A 27,314-nucleotide genomic window follows, 5' to 3' on the forward strand; every position below is an offset into this window, starting at 1 on the left:
AAGGGGGAGCCGTGAGCCACCGTTGGCTCGTGTGCCCCCCACCTTTCTCAACCCCCTCCCCAAATCGTCCCCACTCGCATTAGCCAGGCGCGTTTCCCCCACGGTGGAGTCTTTGTGGTCCTTTATTTTAAAGCGGCAGCGCACCTCCAGAGCTCGCCGCTCTCCTCGCCTCCGGGCTCCTGAAACCGCTCCTGGAGCTTCCATCCCCGCGTCGGGCGGCCTCCCGCGTCCTCGGGTTGGGCCATTGTCCCATGTCTTCGTTGGGAGCCTGGCGCGTGTCCCGCTTTCACCACCAAGCATAAAGGCCACGCTGGAACCCCAGACGCACGCTCTGATAATAGACGATTCTGATCGATCGTCTACAGTGTCTCCTAATTGGCACAAAGCCCGATTGTGGCGCTAGTCGGAGATGTGGGGTCCCCCCCCCGCCCGCCCGCCCCGGACACTATCAGGTTTTATTGTTAGACCGCCGCCTGGGAGACACCGGGCTATCCCATCGCCTCGATCACTCCCAGAGATCTTGCCACGACTATTTAGATTGTAGATAAGGTCCTGGAGATTCCTCCTCCCCGCCCCCCATTCCCTTCCTCACTTCCCCCTTTCACAAATAAAGCCGCAGCTACATGATGAACAACAAAGAGACATGGGTTTGGGCGCAATCAAATGGTGTATGTATTTGTTCCTCGTTCTGGGATAGCTCTAGTCTCATGGCCACAAAGCTCTAAGCCCAGGCGCAGCAAGGTACTGGGCGCCGAGAACCTAGAGTATCTCAGCCTCTCAGGGCAGAAGCCTGTGAGGTTGGGGAGCGGCAGCAGCATCTATTTCCTTTTTAAGAAGATGGGAACTGTGGGCTACAAGTAGGATTGCAGATCAGATCCATAAGACCTCTTTCTTCGTCATGCTACGGTGGGTACTCGCCTGGAGTAGGGGTGGGGGAGGGTATTTGGCATCCTTTGCATTTTTGCCTGGCTTTGGGGTTTCTTGAGCATTTGCTCCTTTTCCTAACCCCCCCCCCCAACCCCTTACTGGCAACTGTTTCCCCGTGCAGTATTCCTGGAGGATGCTAGAAAGGAGATGTCTTGCAAGCTATTCTTCTGTCTCAAACGGAGGTATATTAAATTGGAAATATGTGCATGAAAGGTTTTTCAGAGGACTATTTGGAGGACTCCTTCAGGTTTGAAAAATAGTTAATGGTTTCCCGAGATTAATTAGGGATAGTTGTTTGAAGGAAGTATATTTCTTTTGGAATTTATGTGGAAAATGGGAAAAGGAAATAAAGGTGAATTAGAAACACACATAAAAGTTCTGTTTTTTTTTTTTTTGAAGTACTATTGTTGGAATTTTCTAGGAGGTAGATCTATAAACATAGCCTTATCTTTTAATGTGGCATTGCTAAAGACAGTGGTGAGATTAATATTTTGCTTTACTAAATAATGAGGACTAGATGCGTATGGATTAGAACTGAGGTTTATTTACATCTGGATGAGGCAGAAGTCTGTTGTGGAGAATGAAGTGCTTTGATTCATTTGTATCGGAAGTCACTTAACCTGATTTTTAAAAATAACTCATTGTTAAAGTAGATTAGAATTCAGAATGTAAGGACGTGTTTTCCTTTGGGCACCACTGGGCTAACTGAATAAATAAAATAATCATTTAAGGTAGATTTACCTAAATATTATTAAATAATATTTTATATATTTTTCAAAATAATTGCTAGCTGGGGAAGTTTGTTTTTCATTCCTTTTATATTAAAATCAGGTGCCTCTGTTTATCTGTCAGCTTCACTTGTGTATTGGTCCAGTTTATACTTGCGGGGGTTTGGTTACATCCACTATAAACAGATGTGCCCTTTTAAATAATGAATTAAAAATTCTGAATAACAAAATTGTGTAACAGCTATAGAGACACTAACAGAAATATGGATGCCTAGTAATTCAAACCAGAATTCACATGGTCAGATACCCATATTTTCATTCAAAAATTTATGCAGAGTTGTTAAAGAATTGTTGCTAAGACATCTGAGGTAGAATGACAGCTCCAGTGTTAATAAGTAACACGTCTCCCTTTTCAGTAAAGATTCCATATATTTATGGGAAAAAATGTAATTCATCAGGTGATATCCTAAGATAGTGGTTTCCATGTAGTATTTAAGAGCTTCGCTCTTCATTCAAGTCTGTTTTGAAATGTTGAAGAGGTTTTTAATTTACGAACTCTTCTATTGCTCTTTATGAAAATTTTATGCTGCTCCTTACATAGAATTATAGGCTCCGCCTTCCCTGAAAGACAGCCAATCATCATTTCAACAAGTTAAAAAATAAATAAAAGGTTCCCCTTTTATCATGTGTTTCTCCACATCTCAAATTATTTCTTCCTTAAAAATGTTTTTCTTTATAATAGCTGGAGTACAATCGCCAGAAAGACAAAAAATATATTTTTAAGTCAAAGGCATATCTTGGCTGAAATAAAGTACTGTATTTGGTATTTTCAAGTAGACGGAGATCATTCGAGCTCTCTGAGGTTGGAGGGTTTGCAGCGGGCTCTGCTGTCAGTGAGATTCGCGCCTGGTGTTGCAGTAACCCACTGCTGCGGGTAATTAGACATCATTACTACCTTGAAAAGGGACAGAGAGAAGGGAAGAGGACAGGCTGGGGCTAATTAACTGCTGGTGTTTCATGAAAGAAAGGGAGACTGATAGCAACTGGGAGGTCGTAGCAGAACGGAGTAGACACACCACATAGACTTAATTGAAACAGGACTCTCAGTTTGAAAGAAGCTTGGTTCTACCTCTTATTTTCTCAAAAGGATAACTGTAGCGTTGCAAATACCCTTTCCCCTAAAATCTAAATTTAATTGATGATAAAATCAAGCACGTGACAACGGACTTAAAATGAAAATGGAGTCTACTAGAAAAGATAAACATGCCCTTTAATATTTGTCTTGGCCATGCCTAAAGCTGAGGGGACGTATCTATCACTGTTTAAATTACTCGGTGGCTGAGGAGATACTGTTTGGTCACCAAGCAACAACATCCTGCAACTCAGCCATTTTAGGTCCAGAGTCGGATCTGCGTGTGTGCCTTCGAGCACACTCACGCACGTGTATGGACACACACGTGCAGCTTGTCGAGCATTGCATCTAAGTTTTGTTCGCACTACCACCCCCATTTTTATGTGTTCTTTCATTAAAAATGTCAGAAACTTCCAAGGATGAAGTAATGAATAACTTAACAACAGTTCTGAAAAAGATGGGGCAGACGTCTGACATTGATTATAAGAAATGTTTCATCAGTGATCATTTTAAATTAGCATCACTATGGTTACTGTATTTTACATTTTTGATAGTTTCCGTTTAGTTTGTTTTTTAGCAGCTTTTCATCCTGATTGGCATTTTGATCTTGGCCACAATTAGTTGAAACATCACGCTTGTAATTCAAACTACCAAAACACATTCTGTATAGCACTTGATATTATGAAAGGTAAACCTAGGAAATGACCAGAAAAATCATTCAACCTTTCTAGTAGTATTAGATTAATGCATTATTGTGTATTTTTAAAAGGCCCACTGCACTGTATAAAGCATTAGGAAATTTGGCAAACTCACATTTTTGTTTTTCAGTCTTAAGCAAACAAGGCATTGAATATCCAATTATGTGAGTAATGCTCTTCTTGACCTATACATGTGGGAACGGACATTTAGGTCCAATTTTTGCCTTTTGTGTATTTCTTCTTTATATGTATTCCACCAGGGAACATAAAATGAATTTTCATCCAGAAAGGAAAATATATTATCTTTAGTTATGTCACTTAAAAATGATGATTTATTCAGTTCTGCAATTTGTAGCCTCAGATTTCATATTGTTCTTGCTGTGTATACTAATTGATTACCATATAGTGATTAGAATGAATATTCATGGACTGGTTTATAAACAGTTACTGTTTTTTTTTTCAGTTCTCTGACTATGGTTTTGGTTACAAATTCTCTATGCCATATCAAGAGTGAAGGAAATAATGCCTCATAAAGAGTCTGTATACGTTTCTACCAGGCCTAACTTATGCCTGAGGCACATACCATGTATATTAGGCCTTGATCTGAAATTTGCTACAGAAATTCCAGAAAAACAAAACAGAGGAACATGCTAGCTACACATTAGGATACTTTATATCTCTGACACAGGCAAATCATGATAATAGTAATTAAGATGTAAACAAAGTTTTGCTTCTCTCCTATACTTTCAAGACGGGCATTGCTGTAGATAACCAATGCCTTTTTTTCTCCTCATTTAGGTATTTTGGAGAGCTCTGTAATATAGGTCTTTGGGGGTCAAATAGATCGCAAGTATGAGTCTCAGCAACGTGGCTTATAAGTGGACTTTAGTGGTTCCTTGAGAATTGTTGCGAGGAATAACTCATCTATGGCAAAACCCTAGTACAGTGCCAATTACGGCTGTCAGGAGTAGTGGGTATACCCTTACAAGAGGCCAGTATGGCATGAGTATTTAGGGACAAGGGGCTTGTAGAGATAACTCCCCTGGATTTATAGAGGAAATCAGACCCTGTTAATATATGAAGACTAACCCACACATATTTTCTAAGATACCAGTTCTTGACTTTTCCCTTGGTTCTTCTTTGTCTTGTTAACAAGCATAGTGGGGGGCAGGCAGGGCAAGATTCAGCACTTATTTATATTACATCAATAAACCTCCTGAACCAGCTGAGATCCTGCTTCTCAAGATTTTATACCCTAGACTTTGTGCATAGGATAGAGGAAAGATCAAGAACAAACACAGGGATGTAGCAGCAGAACTTCTGAGTTTCAATCCCATGTCAAGACTATAAAGATCTTTCACTAATAGCTGTTGTATTTGCTAAGACTCCTTATTATCTAACTAGGAAAGATTAAAGTGACTCAACTATGGTTTAGGTTACATTCACTTTGAGAGTCCTGGGATAACAGGATCAAATAAGCTTCATGGACAGCACAGACAGCAGGAAACACGGCCTAGTGGGCAGGGTATAGATTCTAGAGCAAGATTTAAATCCTGGATTTGACAGTGACGATAACTGTAAGTAAGGAGAAATTTCTTAACTAAAGACACAGTTTCCTCTTTGTAAATGCCACTAACAACTCCTGCCTAACTAGTTTTGGATAAATATAATAATTCATAGGTATATAGTGTATGTAGTATTTGTCTGGCATGTAGTGAATGCTAAATAAAAATAGAAGCTGTTCTAAGTATTATTAAGAAAGCAAGGACAGCATGATGTAAATATAATTAGGTATATGTTATAAACTCAAGATCACACTGCCACAAGGAGTTAAAATACATCTTTATGAATGTGTATATCAGATATTTATTTTTTTAGAAAATAAAAATGACTTTATTTTGTAAAAGTGGTACATTTTCATTATTTAAAAAAAATCTAAGTGAAAAGGAAAGAAATTTTAAGTTACATTAAATCCCCCATCCAGATTTAACCACCATTAGCTAATTATGAGCATCATTATAGATGTCTGTCTAAACATACATTCCAACAGAAGATTGGGTGTAGTGATTGATTGATACAATGATTGATATGGACAGGCAGAAATAATTTTCCAAAACTGGGATGGTAATTATATGCTAATTTAAGAAGCAAAAAACATAATATCAAAATGAAACAAAAGAAACAGAAAAACATGCAATTCAAAAAATTGCTACTAGATAAATACTTCTCAGAGGTATTTATTCCTGAAGTTAATAGAAAAGATTAAGAAAAACATTAAGAGATTGAATTACATTCATTTTTTTTTCAACTACAGATTTCAGTTTCATTCTTATCATTGACTTTCTCCAATGGTAGAGGAGGAATAAGCCCATTTCACTTCTTCTCACTGTCTTGTTACTCCCTGCTTATGTTTATTATAATTATATATTTTATTGTGTTATGTTCATTGTATCATCTTATATACTATAATTGTTTTCATTGTCAAGGTTTTATGATGGTATATAATTTGGTTCTCATGACTGTTTTTCATTTGGCTTGTTTAAATGCCTATCCATTCTTCTACCTGTTTTTGTGTTGGTTTTTTTTCTGAATTCTTTGATTTGATTCATCACTTGGCTACAATTTCTGGTCATTTTTTCTAAAGAAAGGATTATGTGTTCCATTCTTTGAGGTTTGTATGCCATTAAAAATATTCGTCCTTAGCTGTTCTAACTAAAGAACAACTTAACTAGGTATAATTTCTTCATTTCCCTCTTTCCACCAGAACATTGTTGATAATGTGTTTGCTCTGTAAAATTCTGAGGCAAAACTGTTTTTCTAAATTTCATGGATTGTTTGCTTCTTTATCCTTGAAATCAAATAATTTCGCCGAGATATGGTTTGAATTCCTTTTCTCACTGAGTAATTACGTTTATGTCCTTGGCTTCAGTTGTGTCTGTGGTATGGTGGCTTAACGCATATCTTCTGAGGTTCACATCTGTATTTTACAATTTCTACTGGATATTTCTACCAAGATATCCCTTCTTCCAAGATATCCCAAACTGAACATAACCCCAAATGACTATTTTTTCTCTCCATTTCTTCATCCTGGGTCTTCCCAGGTGACATCTTTTTTTTTCTTTTGTATTTTCATTTTTAATAATTATACTGAAATATATTGTTGTATGAGACTGAATACAGCTAAGCATTGAAACAGTGAACCAAATGAAATATTTGGTTCTCAGAATAAATGACAGTTCATAGATCATTCATTATAACTTCAGGGTGGCAAACAGAAATTAAAATGATTTGAAACTATGTAATAATTTGAAAGACTTGGAAAAAGTTATTAGCACTGTACATTGGAAGAGGAAGAGAAAAAGAGGCAAATTCAATACAATTTTATAAGTAGAATTTCCATAAGCTAATACAGTAAAGTTTTATGAAAAAGGAACATTTACTGATTTGCCTTTCTGTTTTATTACTGAGTGTAACACTTAACATTACATTGTGAATTTAGAGAACAGCAGAAACATGACAAATGGTACATTTTCTCCACTTAAAAAAAATTACCTGTATTTCTCTCCTTTGTTTAGAAATTGAAAGCACTAAAATAATAGCTTGCCCATGAATCATCCAATGGGCACTCTGAAAAATTTAGAGGCTCTTCTTTACAATAATATTCCTGGGAATATATGCCTTTTTTTCCTGCTCCCTATCTACATTTCATAAGAATCATTCTGCCATTTATGTCCAATATTTGGTGTACAGCAAATGCTACTTTATAAAAATAGTACTGAATAGATGAAAGCATGAATTTATGTTGTAACCCCTATCTATTCTTTAAGGATTATCTTTTTAAAAATTGAATTATAATTGACAGACAATATTGCATTAGTTTCAGGTACACAACAAAATGATTTGATATTTATGTACATTATAAAATCACCACAATGTCTAGTTACCATCTGTCAACATACAAAGTTGTTATAATATTATTGACTATATCCCCTATGGTGTACATTATATTCCCATGTATTATTTATTTTATAATTGGAAAATTATACCTCTTAATCCCCTTGTTCTTTTTGTCCATCTCCCCATCTCCCTCTCCTCTGCCTGCCGTCAGTTTGTTTTCTGTATTTGAGTCTATCTCTGTTTTGTTTTGTTTCTTGTTTTCTACACATAGGTGAAGTCATATATATTTGTCTTCTCCTGTCTGATGTATTTCACTTAGTATAATATCTTCTAGGTCCATCCATGTAGATGCAAACGGCAAGATTTATTTTTTATGTATGAGTTATATTTTTTAATGTATATAGTTTTGTATGTGTGTATTTTTTATGTATGTTATATATGTGTGCGTGTGTCACACACACATACTGCATCTTCTTTACCCATTTATCTACCAGTGGACAGTAGGTTGCTTCCATACCTTGACTATTGTTGGTAATGCTAATGCTGAGATGAACATAAGGGGGCATTTATTTTTTCAAATTAGTGTTTGGGTTTTTTTTTTTAATAAAGTGGAATTGCTAGATTCTATGGTATTTATATTTTTAATTTTTTGAGGAACCTCCATACTCTTTTCCATAGTGTCTGTATCAACTGACATTTCTACCAACAGCACATGAGGGTTCCCCTTTCTCCACATCCTTGCCAACACTTGTTATTTCTTGTCTTTTTGATACTAGCCATTCTGACAGGTGTAAGGTGATATTTCATTGTGGTTTTGATTAGTATTTCCCTGATGATTTTTTTTTAAGATTTTATTCATGAGAGAGAGAGAGAGAGAACAACTGGAGGGAAGGGCAGAGGGAGAGAGAGAAAAACAGACTCCTTGCTGACCAGGGAGCCCAAACGCGGGGCTCCATCCCAGGATCCTGAGATCAGGATCTTAGCCCAAGGCAGATTAAGCCACGCAGGTGCCCCTACCTGATGATTTTCAATTGGATTTTGTTTTTTTTTTTAATATTGTGTTTTGTGAACTCTTTATATATTTTAGATGTTAACTCCTTATCAGATATGTCATTTGCAAATATCTTCTCCCATTCAGTAGATTGCCTTTTTGTTTTGTTGATGGTTTCCTTTGCTGTTGAAAGGCTTTTTAGTTTGATCAAGTCCCATTTGTTTATTTTTCCATTGTACAAAGTAAACTCAAAGAGCTTACTGCCTTTGTTTTCTTTTAGGAGTTTTCTGGTTTCAGGTCTTATAGATAAGTATTTAATCCATTTTGAATTTATTTCTGTGTATGGTGTAAGAAAGTGGTCCCCTTTCATTCTTTTGCATGTGGCTGTCCAGTTTTCCCAGCGCCATTTATTGAAGAGACGGTCTTTTCCCCATTGTATATTCTTGTCTCCTTTGTTGTAGATTAATTGACCATATAAGCATGGGTTTATTTCTGGGCTTTCTATCCTGTTCCAATGATCTATGTGTCTTGTTTCTGTGCCAATGTCATCCATTTGGAAGACTGCAGTTTTGCAGTATAGTTTGAAATCCAGGAGAGTGATACCTCCAGGTTTCTTTCTTGTTCTCGAGGTTGCTTTAGCTCTTCAGAGTCTTTCCTGGTTCTATACAAATTTTAGGATTATTTATTTTAGTTCTTTGAAAAGGCCACTGGTATTTTGATAAGGATTGCTTTGAATCTATAGATTGCTTTGTGTAGTATGGACATCTTAGTAATATTAATTCTTTCAATTCATGAACATGGGATATCCCTTGATTTGTCTGTGTCATCTTCAATTCATTTTACCAATGTCTTGTAGTTTGCACAATACAGATCTTTAACCTCCTTGGTTAAATTTATGTGTAGATATTTTCTTCTTTTTAATGCAATTATAAATGGGATTGTTATCTTAATCTCTTTCTGCTAGTTTGTTTTAATGTATAGAAACACAACAGATTTCTGTATATGGATTTTTTATCTTGTGCTGTTCTGAATTCATTTACTAGTTATAATAGTTTTGGGGTGGAGGCTTAAGGGTTGCCAGTATATAGTACCATCTGCAAATGGTATAGTTTAGTATAGTATACCATTGGTATAGTATAGTATCATCTGCAAATATTGACAGTTTTCTTTTCTTTTTTTTTTTTTTCTCATTTGGATGTCTTTTATTTATTTTTCTCACCTAATTGCTGTGGCTAGGACTTCCAGTACTATATTGAATAAAAGTCGTGAGAGTGGGCATTCTTTTCTTGTTCCTGATCTTAGAGGAAAACTTTTAGCTTTTCACCATTGACTATGTTATTAGCTGTGTGTTTGTCAAAAATGGGCTTTATTATGTTGAGGTATATTTCCTCCTTACCTACTTTGTTGAGAATTTTTATCATAAATGGATGTTGAATTTTGTCAAATGCTTTGTCTGCATCTTTAAGACAATCATATGATTTTTATCCTTCATTTTGTTAATATGGTGTATCACATTGATTGATTTGCAGATTTGAACCATCCTGGTATCCCTACTATAAATCCCACTCCATCATGATGTATGGTCCTTTAAATATATTGTTGGATTTGGTTTGCTAGTATTTTGTTGAAGATTTTTGTGTCTGTCCTCACCAGGAATATTGGCCTACAATTGTCTTTTTTGTAGTGTCTGTCTGGTTTGTATATCAGGGTAAGGTTGGCCTCATAGAATGACTTTGCAAGCATTCCTTCCTCTTTAATTTTTTGGAGTTTGAGAAGGATAGGTATTAACACTTCTTCAAGTGTTTGGTAGGATTCACCTTTGAAGCTTTCTGGTCCTGGACTTCTGTTTGTTGGGAGTTTTGTGATTTCTGATTCAATTTCATTACCAGTAACCAGTCTGTTGAGATTTTCTACTTCTGTTTCTTCCCTGATTCATCTTGAAGGAATGTATGTTTCTAGGAATTTATTAATTTCTTCTGGGTTTTCCAATTTTTTGTTGTATAATTGTTCATAGTAGTCATTTATAATTCTTTGTATTTCTGTGGTATTTGTTGTAACTTCTCCCTTTTCATTTCTGATTTTATTGGGCCCCTCTCTTTTTTTTCTTGATGAGTCTTACTGTAGGTTTACTAACTTTATCTTTTTTTTTTTTTAATTTCCTTTCTCCGTGGATGGCAACACAATTTGCCCATCTATCCAAGGCAAAAGTCTTCATGACATTTTTGATTTCCCCCTTTTCTTCCCCTTTTATGATCAATACTCAATGGAATACTGTTGATTCTATGCATAATAAGTCTTGAATCCATTTTATTCTTACCATACCATACTAAGCAATATGACCATTGCATGACAATTTCGTAATTTTCCCAAAAGCTTTGAAGGAGGGGATTTGATTTCCGCTGTTTGAATAATGAATGCCTGCTGCATCCTTGGTACTCAGTATTGATGCAATAAATGAAAAAATTCCCAGGCTGACACCACAAGATGGGCCCTTCTTATTTACCACCGTACAATAGCTAGTTTCATAGATATATTGGGAACTCTTTTTTTCACAAAATGTAATTGATTAAATTCTTGTAAAAAACACATAATACAAAGTTAATCATCTCAACCATTTTTAAATGTACAGTTGGATAGTATTAAGTATAGACATATTGTTATACAGTGGATGTCCAGAACCTTTTTATATTGCAAAACTGAAGCTCTGTACCTATTAAATAACAATTTTCACCCTTTCCCCTTTTTCTCCAGTCCCTGGTAACCACCATTGTACTTTCTGTTTCTATGTAAATGACTACATTAGATACCTCATATAAGTGGAGTCCTACAGTATTTGGCTTTTTGTGATTGACTTATTTCCCCTAGCATAATGTCTTCAAGATTCATCCATGGTATAGTGTATGACAGAATTTCCTTCCTTTTTAAGGCTAAGTTATGTGCCATTGTATGTATGTATGTGTTTATCTACTCATCTGGTGATGGACCTTTGGGTTCCTTCAGCCTCCTAGCTATTGTGAATAGTGCTGCTATGAACATGGGCGTGCAAATATTCCTCAAGACCCTTGGTTCAATTCATATATACATATATCTGTATCTATATCTATCTATCTATAGATAGATAGATAGATATTGATAGATAGATATCCACAAGTGGAATTGCTGGATTAGTTCTATTTTTAGTTTTTTTGAGGAACTGCCATGCTATTGTCCATAGCAATTGCACCATTTTACAGTGCCACCAGCAGTGTACAAGAGTAAGCACTCTTTAAGACTAAGAGGCTGGTGACTTTGCTCCTCATCTAGACCTCTTCGATGAACATACTTCTTCTAAGGCAATTGCAAGTATTGAATATTACACAATTAGTAACAATAATAATGACTTACATTTATCAAGTTCTTACTAGAGGTTAAAGATTGGGCTAATCCTTTAAAGAAAACATCCCCTTTAATGTTTGCAACAGTCCTATGATTACTAATGCTTTTTATGACACACTTGAGAACATTGTGGTTTAAGTTAAGGTGACTTTCTGAAGTCACAGAGCTTCAAAATGTTAGAGTTCAGATGGAAACCATTTCATTTGGATTCGAAAGTCCTCGATTTGATCTCTAGACTTTTAAAATAACACACTCCAATTGTTAACAAAAATGAACATGGAATTATATATATAATATATATATAATAAATTGATATACTACTCTATCAATAACACATTTTTTAAAATATTCAAAAATATACACATACAGAACTAAGATTAAAATACATACAAATTTTAATATTTTCCTCTTCACCTCAGTAGGTCATCTCATACATTCTCTGGGATGTGCATATACCAATTGGAGATAATTACCCTAATCCATAGTACAATTTGCCTCACCGTAGAATATTGTGTTTAAGACCTTACACTTCAGTTAAAATATCACCTTTTTTTATTAAAGAGGGTATACCCTGTACTCAAAACCAATACAACATTAAAATAATATCTTAGCTCTACAAATCTTTGACACCCATAATACAATTAATTATGTTTGATGTTATATGACGGGAGAGGTTGTTTCATCAAAGGCATGTTCGGGGGTGGTGCACAGGCAAGGATAGCTGAAGTATAGGGTATGGTGAAAGATAAGTTGGAAAAGTAGGCTGGGGCAAAAACTATGGGACGCCTCCATCGCCATGTTAAAATGTTTGGACTTCATTCCGTAGGGAATGACAGCTACCAAAAGTGTTTGAGCAGGAATGTCACAATTTCGGTCTTACAGGTAGAGACTTGATGTCTCATAGTGGTTGATGTTGCAGAATATAAATCAGATGAGTAAAATTGAAGCTAAATAGTTCCTTTGACTCAATATATTTTTTGAATTATTATAATTACAGATATTACACAAGTGTTAAATTCAAATTATCAATTTTCAGATTTTATTGATTCAAATCAATAAAATTCAGTAGTTTGATGTTATAATTGAATTATGTATAATTGAATCATGATGTACAAATCTCAGACTTTAAGTCCAATAAAATGTTAAAAATATAATTTATGAAACTTAAGAATAAAGTCTCTTAAAAGGAATATGAATCAAGTCATCTTATAATAAACAGGTTTTTTGTTTATTGTTTTTGGAGTTGAGGAGAAATGATTGTTGATCTTTTAGTTGTTCTATATTCACAATTACAAAGACTTCCCAGAGAAATCCTTCTAAAAACCCAAGTGGAGAATTCTTTTTTTTTTTTTTTTTAAAGATTTTATTTATTTACTTGACAGAGATAGAGACAGCCAGTGAGAGCGGGAACACAAGCAGGGGGAGTGGGAGAAGAAGAAGCAGGCTCACAGCGGAGGAGCCTGATGTGGGGCTCGATCCCATAACGCCGGGATCACGCCCTGAGCTGAAGGCAGACGCTTAACTGCTGTGCCACCCAGGCGCCTCCCAAGTGGAGAATTCTATATAGAAATATTCAAGGGGTGCCTGGCTGGCTCAGTCAATAGAGCATGCAACTCTTAATCTCAGAGTAATGAGTTCAAGCCCGACGTTGGGTATAGAGGTTACTTAAAAATAAAAATCTTAAAAAAAAAAAAAAAGAATACTTAGGCACAGCCCTTTTCAAAGTCAAGTTAGTGTTTCAAATATTTATTAAAACATGAAGTTTATGCTTTAAAGCACTATTTTAAGTCTTGCTTACGCTTCTTTGATTTTATACCCACATACCTGTCTCTACCACCGAGACTCTTCCCTATGATCCTTCAATTTTTGTGCACTGTGATAGGCAGGATTCTAAAATGACTCCCAAATGACCTTCACACTTGTTTAATCCCCCCCCCCTTTTTGTGTGGAGTAGAATCTGTGAATATCATAAGCTACCACTCCCACAATTTTGTTATGTTATATGGTACTGCTGACTTTAAGAAAGAGGGCTCTTTCCGATAGGTCTGACTTAATCACATTAGCCTGTTAAGGCAGAGAGTTTTTCATTGGCTCACAGCAGAAGACATAAAGAGTTTCAAAGCCTTAGGTGGAGGGGGTCATGTGGTTAAGAACTGACAGCAACCTCTAAGAGCTGAGAGCATGCTTTTCCAACAGCTAGGAAAACAGCAGGGATATAAGTCCTACAACCACAAGGGAATGAATTCTGCCAGCCACCAAAGAAAACTTGGAAGTGGATCTTTCCCTACTGAGCTTCCAAATGAGAATGTAGCTGGCTGACACTTGTTTCAGCTTTATGAGGACCTGAGCAGAGGACCCAGTTAAAATGCACTGGGCTTCTGACCCACAGGAATAGTGAGATGGTGAGTTTGTAAAGTTGTAAGCCACCCAATTTGCAGTTACATAGCAAAAGAAAAACTCATACATAGTTCTTTAGTGCAAGTTTTCTCAAAAGCATATGCATAATCAAAACAAGTCCATTTTTTAAAAAGCATATTTGACTAAGACTATTTGTGGTTTAAGACGTAGCTGGGAATTAATGTAAATATTCTTTCCACCTAATGTCTAATGTGTTGCCTTTTTTTCAGTTTTTGATGAGTTGGTCCATAATTTAGTAATTTAGTAAAATATAAAATTTCTAACAGATCATTTGAAATATTTAATGATGGCTTTATTTTTGGAAAGAATATATAGAAGATACAACAAAATATAACATCATTTATTAGGAATAATAATTCTATAATTTTATTTTTAAATAATTATTTTAATATAATACGCATTTTAAAGAAGACCTGCCTAACATTTAGGGGCTAGAATATAGAAAATAACGTTTATAGGTAGATCTTTTTCTGTTAAAATCTTATCGGGTACTGGGAATCATTTTCCCTCTCTATGTTGAGAAGGGAAAATCTTTGTTTTGATTTTCTTCCTTTTTATCTGTCCAGCATTTATTCAATAGGCTCTTATGTTCCACTCTTCCTAATTTTAATCAAGTATTCATTTGTGGTAATTTTTCTCACAGTTATGGATTTCCCCACTGTTTGGAGCCCTTAGAAAACTGGGAGGTTGAGAAGGAGATTCAGAAGATAAGTTCAGTAACTTGGAAAATTAATTTTGGCAATAAAAAGGAATAACCTGCCTTATAGGCAGGAAGCTGGTGTTTTTGTTACTAGTGGTTATTTGTCTTCCTTTTTGAAAGTTATAATGTGTTTTCAGGGAATATTGAACATTTGTGTCTCATCATTATGTATGAAGAGAGCAGTCATTGAAATAAGATTGGCAAATATTTTTGGAGTTTTCTTCTCTGGTGGGGTGCCAAGATGGGGGGTGGTTCAGGGAAGGGTGCTTACATTTGGACCTCACTGCACTTGCCAGATGGCTGGAGGGCTTTAGGGGTTTAATCTAGAGACCTGGGCAAAGCTAGGTGGCATATATGAGGCTCTAATGTCTAGCTGGGTCATATTAGCATCCTGCTCTAAACAATTGACCTAATTAGATGAGATTTTCGAATCTAATATCATAGGTTTGTTTGAATTTTAGATGTGGGTCTTTGTTCTCTTAGTAGTCTCTGTTTACATGCTCTTTGGTGTTTACCTGAGGTCAAGAAGGAGTTTTGTTATATTTATTTCAATTAATCTTTCTCTATAAAAGCTACCATTATAAAATAATTCATTTGATGATTTGTTTGGTCTCACTAATTTGGAATATGTTAATTTAAAATTAGCATTAATTTGAACAGGGGTAGGATGACATTTACCTTGAACTACCTATTAAAGGAGGATTTATCTACAAATTCATAATTAATAAGATAGCAGAGGGGGTATGCTTATCTACTATAATGAGTAAAAACTTTTTCTTAAACCATCTCTATCCTCATATAAACAATTCATAGGTCCATTCCATTATAAACGGATCTCTACTTAATAAAGAAGGTATTATGAATAAATACCCATTAGCTAATTTGCATTACTCTGTTGTTGATACATAGAGTATAATAGTAATATGTCCCCTAGACTTTTCAAATAAGTAAGATCACCCTCTAGAATTTAAACTTTAAAATCAACACAGTTAATTAATATGTGAAATTCAAAGTCACTTTGAAGTGACAGAATGGCTACTAAACTGTAAGACTAGATGGTATTTTGTTTGAAAATATAATAAAAGATCTCTTAATAGAGCCTCACTTGCTAGTGAATTGACCAAGCCTCCCTCTTCCCTCTATAATGTACTGATTCCCAGGGTGTGAACAAACTTGTTTATGTAGTCTACCCTGTAGTTACTTGCACTTTGTGTCCATAAAATTGAGTAGTATGCATATTATTGGTTATGTTTTTCCCACATTCTTTTTCTGCTAGTTTCATTTGTTTTAATTACGCTATTTGAGTATTTTATAAACTGGTAGAGCACAATAACTTAAATTTGGTGCTGTATAAAGTCTCAAAATAAATGTGAATTGCTAAAAACAACTGGGAAAACAAGAAAAAATACGAAAATTTAGGTTTCCACAGTGCCTAAATTACTTTACAAGTAATGACTAACTTCTCATTCTACTTTAATTGAAACTTGAAATCATAGACAATGCATTTTTGAGGGCTCATACACTTGGAATGTCAGTTAGTAGTCCATCTTAAAGAAAAGATCATTGTTCTATCACAGAAGTTTAGCAAATAAGTATGAATGAGCGTGTATTAAATGAAAAAAATTGATATTTAAGTGTGTATGTATCATCTTCTATGTCTTTCAAATTTAACATTTTTTTTGTATACTGAACTTCACAATGGTTAAAGAGCTTTCTATATTATAGAAAGTTTTAAGTTGTGTTTGTTTAGCCATAGAAATGTGAGTTAAAGGTGCTCATCTTGGTGGTGCTAATAATATACCGTCATGATGACGGAAGAACTCAGTGTTTCCTGAGACATGTCCTTATTATGCACAAGAACGTTTCCATCCAGATGAGCCTACTGCCATAACTTAATCACTTGGTATTATATCCTCATTCAATCCAAGTTTAACAAGCCACTTTTTAATTATTTGGGTTTCCATGTGGCTTGACTAGAGAGAATGCACTGGTTGAACTGTTGCTAATGTCGGGAATATTGAAGTTATGTTTCTCTGTAGAAATTATGTACTTATAGGTTTTATACTAAAACTCTTGTGAGTTTGGGTGGAATTCAGAGTCTCTCTGTCTAAGCAGTTTATATACACTGATAAGATCTCCAAAAAAATAATAGAGAGCTTGAGAAGGGGAGGGGGTAACAGATGCTAGAAAGGCAACAAAATGGAACTCAGAACTCTTCATTCTAAGCAGTCATTCCACTTGGTTCCCAGTTTCCTTGACTTTCTGGTTGTTCTCTTCTGAATTGATCATTTTCTAGAATTTATGACTGGCATACTTTTTAGAGTTATAAGATTAGTTTAATGTAACTTCGAATTGTGCTTTTTCATTTAAAATTACTATCATTAACATTTTCCCAATGTTACTAGTCTTAATGATTATTTTTATGGCTTCACAAATACCTGCTCAAACATCTCTACCATGGTTTTCTTTGCCATTTCCATATGATGTGTCATCTTATTTTATTTTTTCTGTTTTAAGCTTTCCTTCCCACTGGATTATGATAATTACTTTTTTATTTTAAAAATATGTTTGTGTGTGGGGGGTGTTTGTGTGTTAGAATTTATTTTTTGGACCTCATTGAAGGACTTTACATGAATCTTCCTCGATTCCAAGAGCTTTTTGAATCTTATTCCTGTGATCTAGCTCAGACATCTCTTATTTTAATGTGCTCTCTAGTTACCTGGGGAGTTTGTTAAAATGAATCAGGGATCTAGGTCAGGGCAAGACTCATGATTTTTTTGTTTCTAAAAAGCTACCATATGGGCTTCCAGTGCTGGCCAAAATAGCATAAACATTATTATGGACTATCCCTTCCACTGAATACACTAAAAACTCTGGAGACTGTAAAGCACAACTCTTGCGAACTCTGCAAAACAAACTGTCAAGGGATGGAAGTCAACAGCAAGCGTAGTAGTACAAGGGGTGGGTGTCCTGGTTAGTTTTTTCCTGCTGTTTTATCTCCTGGATTTAATTGAAGGTTAGTCTCAGTCATGGACCTGAATGGTGAGAGCAGGCAGTACAAATTCTGAGGGTAACTTCTGTCCAGAGGATCAGAAAAAAGGGCCCCTGCCACCTGGAGAATGTGGGGGAATCATTTTTTTCCCTCTCATTTTCATTGAAAGCCCTACCATTGAGGCAGTGCTGTAAGAGAGGGACCTAAAACTCTGAGTGGAAAACCTTCTCTTTGGCCAGAGGAATAAGGTAAAAAGGCCTCTGTGGTCCAAAGAGGGTGTGTGAGATCCCATTACCACTTTCCCTGTTTTCCTGATAGATTTTGGTGAAGATGGTCCAAGTCTCATGGAATTGTGTGAAGTGCAAAAGGCTAGAGGAATCAGACGAAAAAAAGGGGGGGGGGGATTGGGGGGAAAACGAGAATGTGAGCAAAATACCAGAAAGGAGATACCCTAAATCTTTGTGTGAGCTGAATTCCTTGTCAAGCTATGAATGTGAAGAACCTATGCAAAGCACCATGACCAAGTCTGTGAGAACTGAGGCGTGATATAAACCACTGTCCAAGGCCCGGATGACCCTCTGAGTTGCCCATATGCGGAGCAGACCCAGAGAAGCGAGCAAAATTTGAAAAATGAACTAATGTTGGCATCACTGTTGCAAAGGCAAGACAGAATTTGTGGTCTGAATCTAATGGAGTTTACTGCATGCCATAAATATAGAACATTTTCCAGAAGATTTTAACAGGATCTAGTCTCACAACATAATATTCAAAATGTTCAAGATACAACGTGAAGTTACTTGGCATATAAAAAGACTGAATTGGATAAATTTTATTTTTAACCTTTTTTGTGTATAGTTGGCACACATGTTACATTAGTTTCAGGTGTGCAGCATAGCGATTCAACTTTTCTATACATTCGCCATGCTTACCACAAGTATAGACACCATCGATTCCCATACGATGCTATGACAGTAGCATGACTATATTCCTTATGCTGTACCTTTTGTTCCCATGACTTATCTCATAACTGGAAGCCTGTATCTCCACTCCCCTTCATCTATTTTGCCCATCCCCTCATCCTTTTCCCTCTGGCAGCCATGAGTTTGTTCTCTGTGTTGATAGGTCTCATTCTGCTTTTTGTTTATTCATTTGTTTTGGTGTTAATATTCTGCACATGAGTGAAATCATATGGTATTTGTCTTTTAGTCTGACTTTTTTCACTTAGCACAATACCGTCTAGGTCCATCCATGTTTTTGTAAATGGCAAGATTTTTTTTTTTTATGTCTGCATACTATTTCTGTGTGTGTGTGTGTGTGTGAGAGAGAGAGAGAGAGAGAGAGAGATCTTCCTTAACCATTCATCTATCAATGAATGCTTAGGTCGCTTCCCTATCTTGACTATTTTAAATAGTCAAACATTTATCTTTTCAAATTTGTGTTTTCACTTTTGGGTGAATACCCAGTAGTGGAATTATTGGATCATATGGTAATTCTATTTTTAATTTTTTGAGGAGCCTCCATATTGTTTTCCATAGTGGCTGCACCAGTTTACTTTCTCAGCAACAGTGAACAAGGGTTCCTTTTTCTCCACATCCTTGCCAACACATGTTGTTTTTTGTCTTTTTGAATTTAGCCATTCTAATAGGTGTAATATGATATCTCATTGTGGTTTTGATTTGCATTTCCCTGATGGTCAGTGATGTTGAACATCTTTTCACCTGTCTCTTGGCCATCTGTATGTCTTCTTTGGGAAAATATCTATTCGATTCCTTTGCCCATTTTTAATTGGATTTTTTGGCGCTAAATTGTATCAGTTTTTAAAAATATATTTTGGGTATTAATTAAACCTATAGGTTTAAGTATTTGCAGTCATTCAGTAGGTTGCTTTCTTGTTTTGTTGATGGTTTCCTTCACTGCGCAAAAGCTTTTTGTTTTGATGTAGTCCCAATGGTTCATTTTTGCTTTTCTTTCTTTTTTTTATTCATTTGAGAGAGAGCGAGCAAGTGAGGAAGAGCACGAGCAGGGTATAGGGTCAGCCCGACACATGGAGGCCGGATCCCAGGACTCTGGGATCAAGACCTTAGCCCAAGGCAGACAGTTAACTGACTGAGCCACCCAGGCCCCCTGTTCATTTTTGCTTTTGGTTCCCTTGTTTTAGGAGACATATCTAGAAAAATGTTATAATTGACGTCATAGAAATTACTGCCTGTGTTCTCTTCAAGAATTTCTGTGGTCTTACAGTTAGGTCTTTAATCCATTTTGAGTTTATTTTTGTGCACGGTATAAGAAAGTGATCATTTCATTCTTTTGCATGTAGCTGTCCAGTTTTCCCAACATCATTTACTGAAGATGTTGTTGTTCCCCTGTTGTACATTCTTGCCTCCTGGACAAATTTTAATAGGAAAAAACCAACAGATGCCAACTCTGTGTTGAGCTAGTTGTTGAAATTAAATTTAAAGAAATTTAAAGCAGCTATTATAACTTCTGTCTGTGCAGGAAATGCAAACACTCTTGAAATGAATGGAAAAATAGACATTCTCAGCAGAGGAAAAAGAGCTACGAAAAAGGATAAAGTGCCAACTTTTGAACTGAAAAAAATATAATAAGTGATAAAAACTCACTGGTGGGCTCAAGAGTAGAATGGGGAGGGCAGATGAAAGAGTCAGTGAATTTAAAGAAAGATGAATAGAAATTATCCTGTCTGAAAAACAAAGTAGAAAAAGTTTGAAAAAAACACAGCCTTTGAGGGATCTGTGGAACAATATAAAAAAAGCTAACATTTGTGCTAATGAAATCATAGAAAAGAAAGAAATTGGTGTAGAAAAAAAAAGTTGGAAAAGTTATGGCTGAAATTTTCCCAAGTTTGTTGACAGACCAATTCAAGATGCTTTCGTGAAACCCAATCAAGATAAGCTCAAAAAAATTATTACAGAACACGTAATAATGAAACTACTGAGAGAAAACAGTCTTGAAAGCAGCCATGAAAGAACAACACATTATACATAGGTAAACAGTAATTTAAATGACTGCAGACTTCTCCTGAAGGTTTTGAGACAACAGTATTATTTTTTAAGTGTTGAGAGAAAAGGGTTGTATATCCAGTGAAAATACCCTTCAGAAAAGGTGAAGGGAAGATATTCTCAGATGAAGAAAAATTATGAATTATTTTACAGTAGACTTGCTCTAAAATTAATGCTAAAGGATATTCTTGAGGATGAAAAGGAATGATACTAGAAGGAAATCTAAAGCTTCGGTAATAAAGGAAGAATGCCAGACATAGTAAACAGACTATTTTTCATCATCTAAATTCTTTAAAATATGTATGACCATTGAAAGCAAAAATTACAGCATTGTCTGGTGGGGTTTTAAGTCTATGTAGATATCATGCATGTAACTACATATAACACACAAAAGATGTGCCCTGACCACAAAGGATTTAAAGTACAAATCAATATGAGAACATTACATGGTAATTCCCCAAGTATTTAAAGATTAAACAACATGCTTTCTAATGATCTATGAGTGAAGAGGAAATTCCAAAGGGAATTAGACAATATTTTGAACTGAATGAAAATGATAATGTAACATCAGTTTTAAGCAGAGACTTAATTTTAGTTAATTCCTGATGGTCAAAGTACCCCTTTACCTGAAGTTCTAAGAAGTAAGGATAATTCATATAGTGTCAAAAGTACCCCTTTACCTGAAGTTCTAAGAAGTAAGGATAATTCATATAGTGTCACAGTCTCAGAGTGCAGAGGTGGCTGGGTCTGGGTTATCAGCCGATGGCAGTGGCATCTACTGAGATATACATTTTCTCATCCAATTTGCTCCTACCATTTAGATTGGTAAGGTGGTCCACCTTGCTTCTGAATATATGGAATATGTAAGTATGGGACCCTCTTAACGTATTTGGGTGTCCTTCTTGATGTCATGGGATGAAGTCACCTACTCTCCTGTGAGACTGTCTCATGCTAATATGCATTCAAGGCTACTTCTCAGGAACTCATGTGTATATAGGTTATATTTTGTACCTTCCATGTCTTTCTCTACCCACTGAGAGAATTGTTATCTCATTGGAAGTGTGAAAACTGTTTATTATTTCATCAGTATTCATTCAGATCATTTTTTTGTGGCATAAACGTTATATGATGAGCTTTCCAGGCTTTAGGTTCATGAAGCTCAAGAGCTCAAGCTTTTACAACTCCAAGTAAATCTCCGAAGCTTAAAATCCAAGACTTGAATGTTTGTAAACAACGTGTGCCATCGTAACAGCCTTTCCCTAGGGCAGTGATGATGGAATTCCCTGACAACCTGGTTTGGGAACAAGGCCAGAATACACATAGAAATGCAAAAGAAAGAAATCCGTTAACACTTCAACAACTCTCCCAACATATGTAAAATGAGGAGAATAAATGATATTTATTTTACCTGAGGATTGGAATGATTAAATGAGTCAATACATATGATTCATGTGTCAGTTTTGGAAAACTAAGAATTTAAATATAAATTTTTCCTTTTTTTTAAAGTCATTGTCATTTCTTCCTTTTCCTCAATAAATATAACTGGTATAAATGTATGAATTCTGAAGTATCCTCTATGTGTACAGAGGATGTGAAGATATCTTAGGGTTATTCAATTATTTATAAAAAAATTCAGAAAAAAAATATGCTTGGAGAGAGGCTCAGGCCCATAGTACTGGAGTAGAACACAACTGGCCAAGGGAAGGGTAGGGACTTAATTTTTCTTGACCCATTCTTTTCTTACCTATTATCCAGCATGGATTTCTACCAAAGCCATTTTAAAGCCTCTTCATATAAACCAAATGATTACTTTGAAATACAGTATAGTTAAAATTATGAAACTTCAAAATATTAAAATGAAGAATAAGTATTATAAAAAGATTTATTGTAGAGATTGTCTTAGGGACCAGTGGATTAAACAAATGCTTACAAACTAATTACTGGCTGAGATTATTTGTGATAAAAGGTCTAGAACTCACTGTCAAAATGTACAGCTTCTCCTCTTATTGCAGAGACTATACAGAACAATTAGATGATGGGAAGAATATGTATGCGATCATGGATCAGTAGGGTGTTATAGCTGTGTATTTTGTATGCACATCTTCAGGTTTTGTTGAGAACTGTTTTAAAGGCAAATAGCCTTTTAATGAGTCAGCACTATACAGGAGGCATCAGATGACGTAGTGTGGCACGAGGAGAGGCATGTACTGTCTATGATGCCTTATCAGCGCTTGTCACATTGTGTTCATTTTACTAATAAGCAGAAGTTTATTTTACTCTCATTCAAAAACAGGCCACAGATAGGTTGTCTGGGGATGATGTAGCAGAGCCCTGGTGTCTTAAGGGACCAAGGCTCCTTCTGTTTTCCTCTTTGCCATCTTTACTATGTAGCCTTCATCCTCACTTGCTCTCGCAGCTCTAGTTCTGGTAGCCATGCTGCTTTCCAGGGAGAGCATCGTGTGTGTGTGTGTGTGTGTGTGTGTGTGTGTGTGTGTGTGTATGAGTATGAGAGAGAGAGACAGAGAGAGACAGAGAGAGGATAGAGACTGCTCCAACTCTCTAATCGCCCTTTGTTGAATAGAAATTTTTATGGAGATAATCGTAGATTCACATGCGGTTTATGAAATACTACAGAGAAATCCTTTCTTTGTACCCACTACTTCTCACCAGTGATTAACATTTTGCAAAATTATAGTAAAATATCACAGCCAAGGTAATTCTTATCCTCTAATCCTCTAATCTTATTTAGATTTCCCCAGTTTTACCTTGTATTTATTTGTGTGTGTGTGTATTAAGTTTTACACAATTTAATTATGTGTGTGGGTTTGTGTATCCAGTACCATACTCAAGATAATGGAACAGTTTTAACAGCACAAGGATCCCTCAATCACCCTTTTATAACTACACCCACCTCTCTCTTGACCCCCTTTCTCCGTGACCCCAGCCTTAACCCTTGGCGATCACTGATCTACATTACATTTCTAAACCTTGTAATTTCACAGTGAAATTCTACAGTACATAATCTTTTGGGACTTGCTTTTTTTTCATTGAGTGTGATTCCCTGGAGATTTATTCAAGTGTTCTGTGTATCAATAGCTTGTATTTTTTGTGGCTAAGTTGTACTCCATGGTATAGAGGAGGTTCCATCAGTTGTTTAATCATTAATCGGTTGAAGGATATCTGGTCATATTTCAGTTTGGGGTTGTTACGCGTAAGCGGCTATAAATATTTGTGTACAGGTTTTTGTGTGGACATAGGTTTTCATTTTTCTGGGGTAAATATCCAAGTGTGCAACTGATGTGTTACAGAGTAATTGCATGCTTGGTTTGTTAAACTGCCAAACTGTGTTCCAGGATGTCTGTATCATTGTACTTTCCTGCCAGCTATGTATGTATGACTTTCCTATGCTATCCCATTTTTAATGTTATGGTAATAATAACTTACGTCAGTGCCAACATGAGGAAAGTCATACTTTCTCTTTGAGCAATTCTTCGGTGTGTGAAAATAACTGTCACTGTTACAACCATAAAGAGGTATCATTGTGATATTTCTCAGACAGTTTTTATTTTGGAAAAGTCACTGATATTTACTGAGTTTATTCCTGTTGAACATCACTATGTATTACCTAGAAGGCTGTAATTCACTTTCTTTGACAAGTTTCCTAACAGCGCTCTCCCATATAGTCAAGGTTAGAGAACTTAACATGTGTGCATACCCAGCCAGCAACTGTCTTCCTGAAAGGGCAGCTGTGGAAGCAAATACTTTCAGTGCTAATGTTAATGGACAATGAAAGGAAGGATACAATTTTTAACTTTAGGACAAAGATACCGAAGTAATAATCTATATTACAATAAATTACATAGCCATGAAATTTGACTAAGTAGGCTTTGCCAGAATTTGACTCTCAAACATATCTTAACGCACCAACACTTATATTGATCGTAGTATGCCGAGAATTCTGTGTGGTGTCTAACTCATAGTTGCTACATGATAAACATTTAATTAAAGAATAAAATGGTGGCAAAGGTAGGGTTTTGACCTTTTTTTTAGATCAATACAAGTTGAAATCAACTTTGTTAGTCCTAAGTCTCTAATTAATGGTTAGACTCAGGGCAAAGAGAATTTAATAATATTGTTTACTTTTTTTAATGCTCCAAAAAGGTAAAATAAGCAAATACATTTATTTATAATAAAAAGGTATTCATACAAATCCAGGTAACGAGAAAAATATTTCCATACGGATTAAAGGCAGAACTAGATGAGAGGAGAGGTCGTTTATTTTTTGACTAGAAGGGCATTAGTATAGAATGTTGGTATTCTTATGGCACTGAATATAAGATTTGCATTTATGATATAGATATATTTAAATTATAGGTTTAAATTAAACATTTACAAGTATTTTTAAAATGTAATTCTGGCCTTGAAAAAAATTCCAAAAGACTGTTATCAAACTAAACCAGATGAAAGTTTTTGAATTCAAAAATTAACTGGATGTGACCCAATGTTCACTTGGGTCAGCTAACAGGTCCCACTGTGAAAGAAAGGCACAATATTTTATGTCTAATGGATAAAGGATGCTGAGAAAAAGTATTAATGCTGTACAATTCTTGGATGTGATTATTTTGCTTTTCTGGTTCTTGGGATATGTAATTCCTACCATTGATTCATAGTGACAGTAATTGTAGTTAAGAGCATGAACTCCAAAGTAGGCAACTGTCTGGGTCTGATTTCCACCTCTTCACAAGTTAGCTGTGTGACTTTGGCCGGTTATTTAATATCTGTGTGCCTGACTTTATTCATCTATAAACTGAAGATGATACTTACCTCGTAGGATTTTTATGAAGAGTAAATGAGTTAATATTTGTAAAACAGAGAGATGCCTTTTATGTAGTGCATGTTATCGAATAATGGCTACGTAAAACTTTTGTGTTTAGAAATAATGAAAAAGCTGACAGAGTATTATTTTCTTCTCTCTTTTTATGTGTGTGTGTGTGTGTCTGACTCTATTTCTCTTCTTTGTCTTTTTCTCTCTCTCAATCCTTAATCATACAAAACATTAACCCTCTATCTAGGTTGAAACTTAGAAGGGAAGCATATTATTAAAGTTAATTTGTTCAAGATAAAAGTGAACCCTTGCTTTTTATTAAAAACTGATCTTCAGTTCTGAAATTTCGTCTACACCATAAGGAACTCTTCTATTGGTTAGGAACGTTCTGGAAAAAAAAAATTCTCCTTATGGAACTTTTCTTGTCATATAAAACTTTTACATTGAATACTTTTATTGAATTAGCCAGTTTTATTCTAACAATTTTTTTAATCAGTATTATTTCTCTGAACTGATCAGCTCTCTCCTATTGGCAGCTGGCTTTTGGTACTGCGGTGGCATGGCCTAATTTCTGACCTGAATGGATGAGGATCCACTGTGTGTAACACATCAATACATTGCTTTCTCAAAGAGGGTCGTGTAGACTTTTTCCTCTCATAGATTAGTGAATTAAAAAAATTTTAAACATGAGACCACAATAAATTTACCAAACTTTTTTCCACATAAGGATATGAGCACTAAAACAAAACAAAACCTCTGTCACATATTATACCAACATTTTATAAAATAGTAGACATTTTAGCCTAAAAAACAACAGCACAACAACAACAAGGAAACAAGGAGGAATTTAATCTGAGAATCAAAAACAGCTCATTAAATTGAATAAGTTAAAGTTAGTGAAAAACTCACTCAATTTTTACTCCAGTATTTTTCCTTGAATAGTGGGAACTACATCATGGATTAGCACCAGAACTGAGACAAGCCCATCTCCTGGATACATATTTTGTTTGATTTGTTTCTAAGGATCTATTGGTTATAGAAGAAACACCAGTGAAATGCTATCAAATCAACATGGCTGTGTTCTCCGATTTATAAAATGGTGAAAGCCATGACTCAAAATGAAGTTTCTAGAGAGCTCTTCTTCACAGTAGTGTTTTTTCCTTCTGTGATGAAAAGTAACACATTAATTTTCCTGTCAACTCTTATTTTGCTTACTGCTGTGATGACACTCCGTAGATGTTGCCAAAGGATGAAAGACAACAACTACTAAAATTATTAAAAACTGGAGGAAAAAACCCAGATTATATAAGGAAAGGTAAATATATACCCTTTTCCCCCAATTTAAGATGCTGCTGCTCGTATTGTTGGTATCCAGTTAGGTGAACAGGCTGGAAGGCATTAGTTGATACCAGCCACCATTTACATTGTGTATTTACAGCTATGCCCCTCCTCCCTCTCCAGCTTGTACCAATTTGATGTGAAACTATTTTTAAAAGCATAGTTAAATAAAAGTTTTATTTATTGGCTTTTTGGTTGTAGGAAAACTTCTTCTCACCTTCTAGAGTTAACTGATATCACTGATTTCTTTTTAACCTCACGCCGTATGAAAAG

The 27,314-nt window shown here is 35.5% G+C and overlaps 1 protein-coding gene across 4 annotated transcripts in view; it reads left to right on the forward strand.

Annotated features, from left to right (window-relative positions):
- NOL4 (nucleolar protein 4) overlaps window positions 1-27,314 on the forward strand; it is a 388,144-nt gene that overhangs the window by 397 nt on the left and 360,433 nt on the right. The window lies entirely within an intron of this gene.

This window comes from Ursus maritimus, unplaced genomic scaffold, assembly GCF_017311325.1.
Source record: "Ursus maritimus isolate PB19 unplaced genomic scaffold, ASM1731132v1 scaffold_18, whole genome shotgun sequence".
Lineage (NCBI taxonomy): Eukaryota > Metazoa > Chordata > Mammalia > Carnivora > Ursidae > Ursus > Ursus maritimus.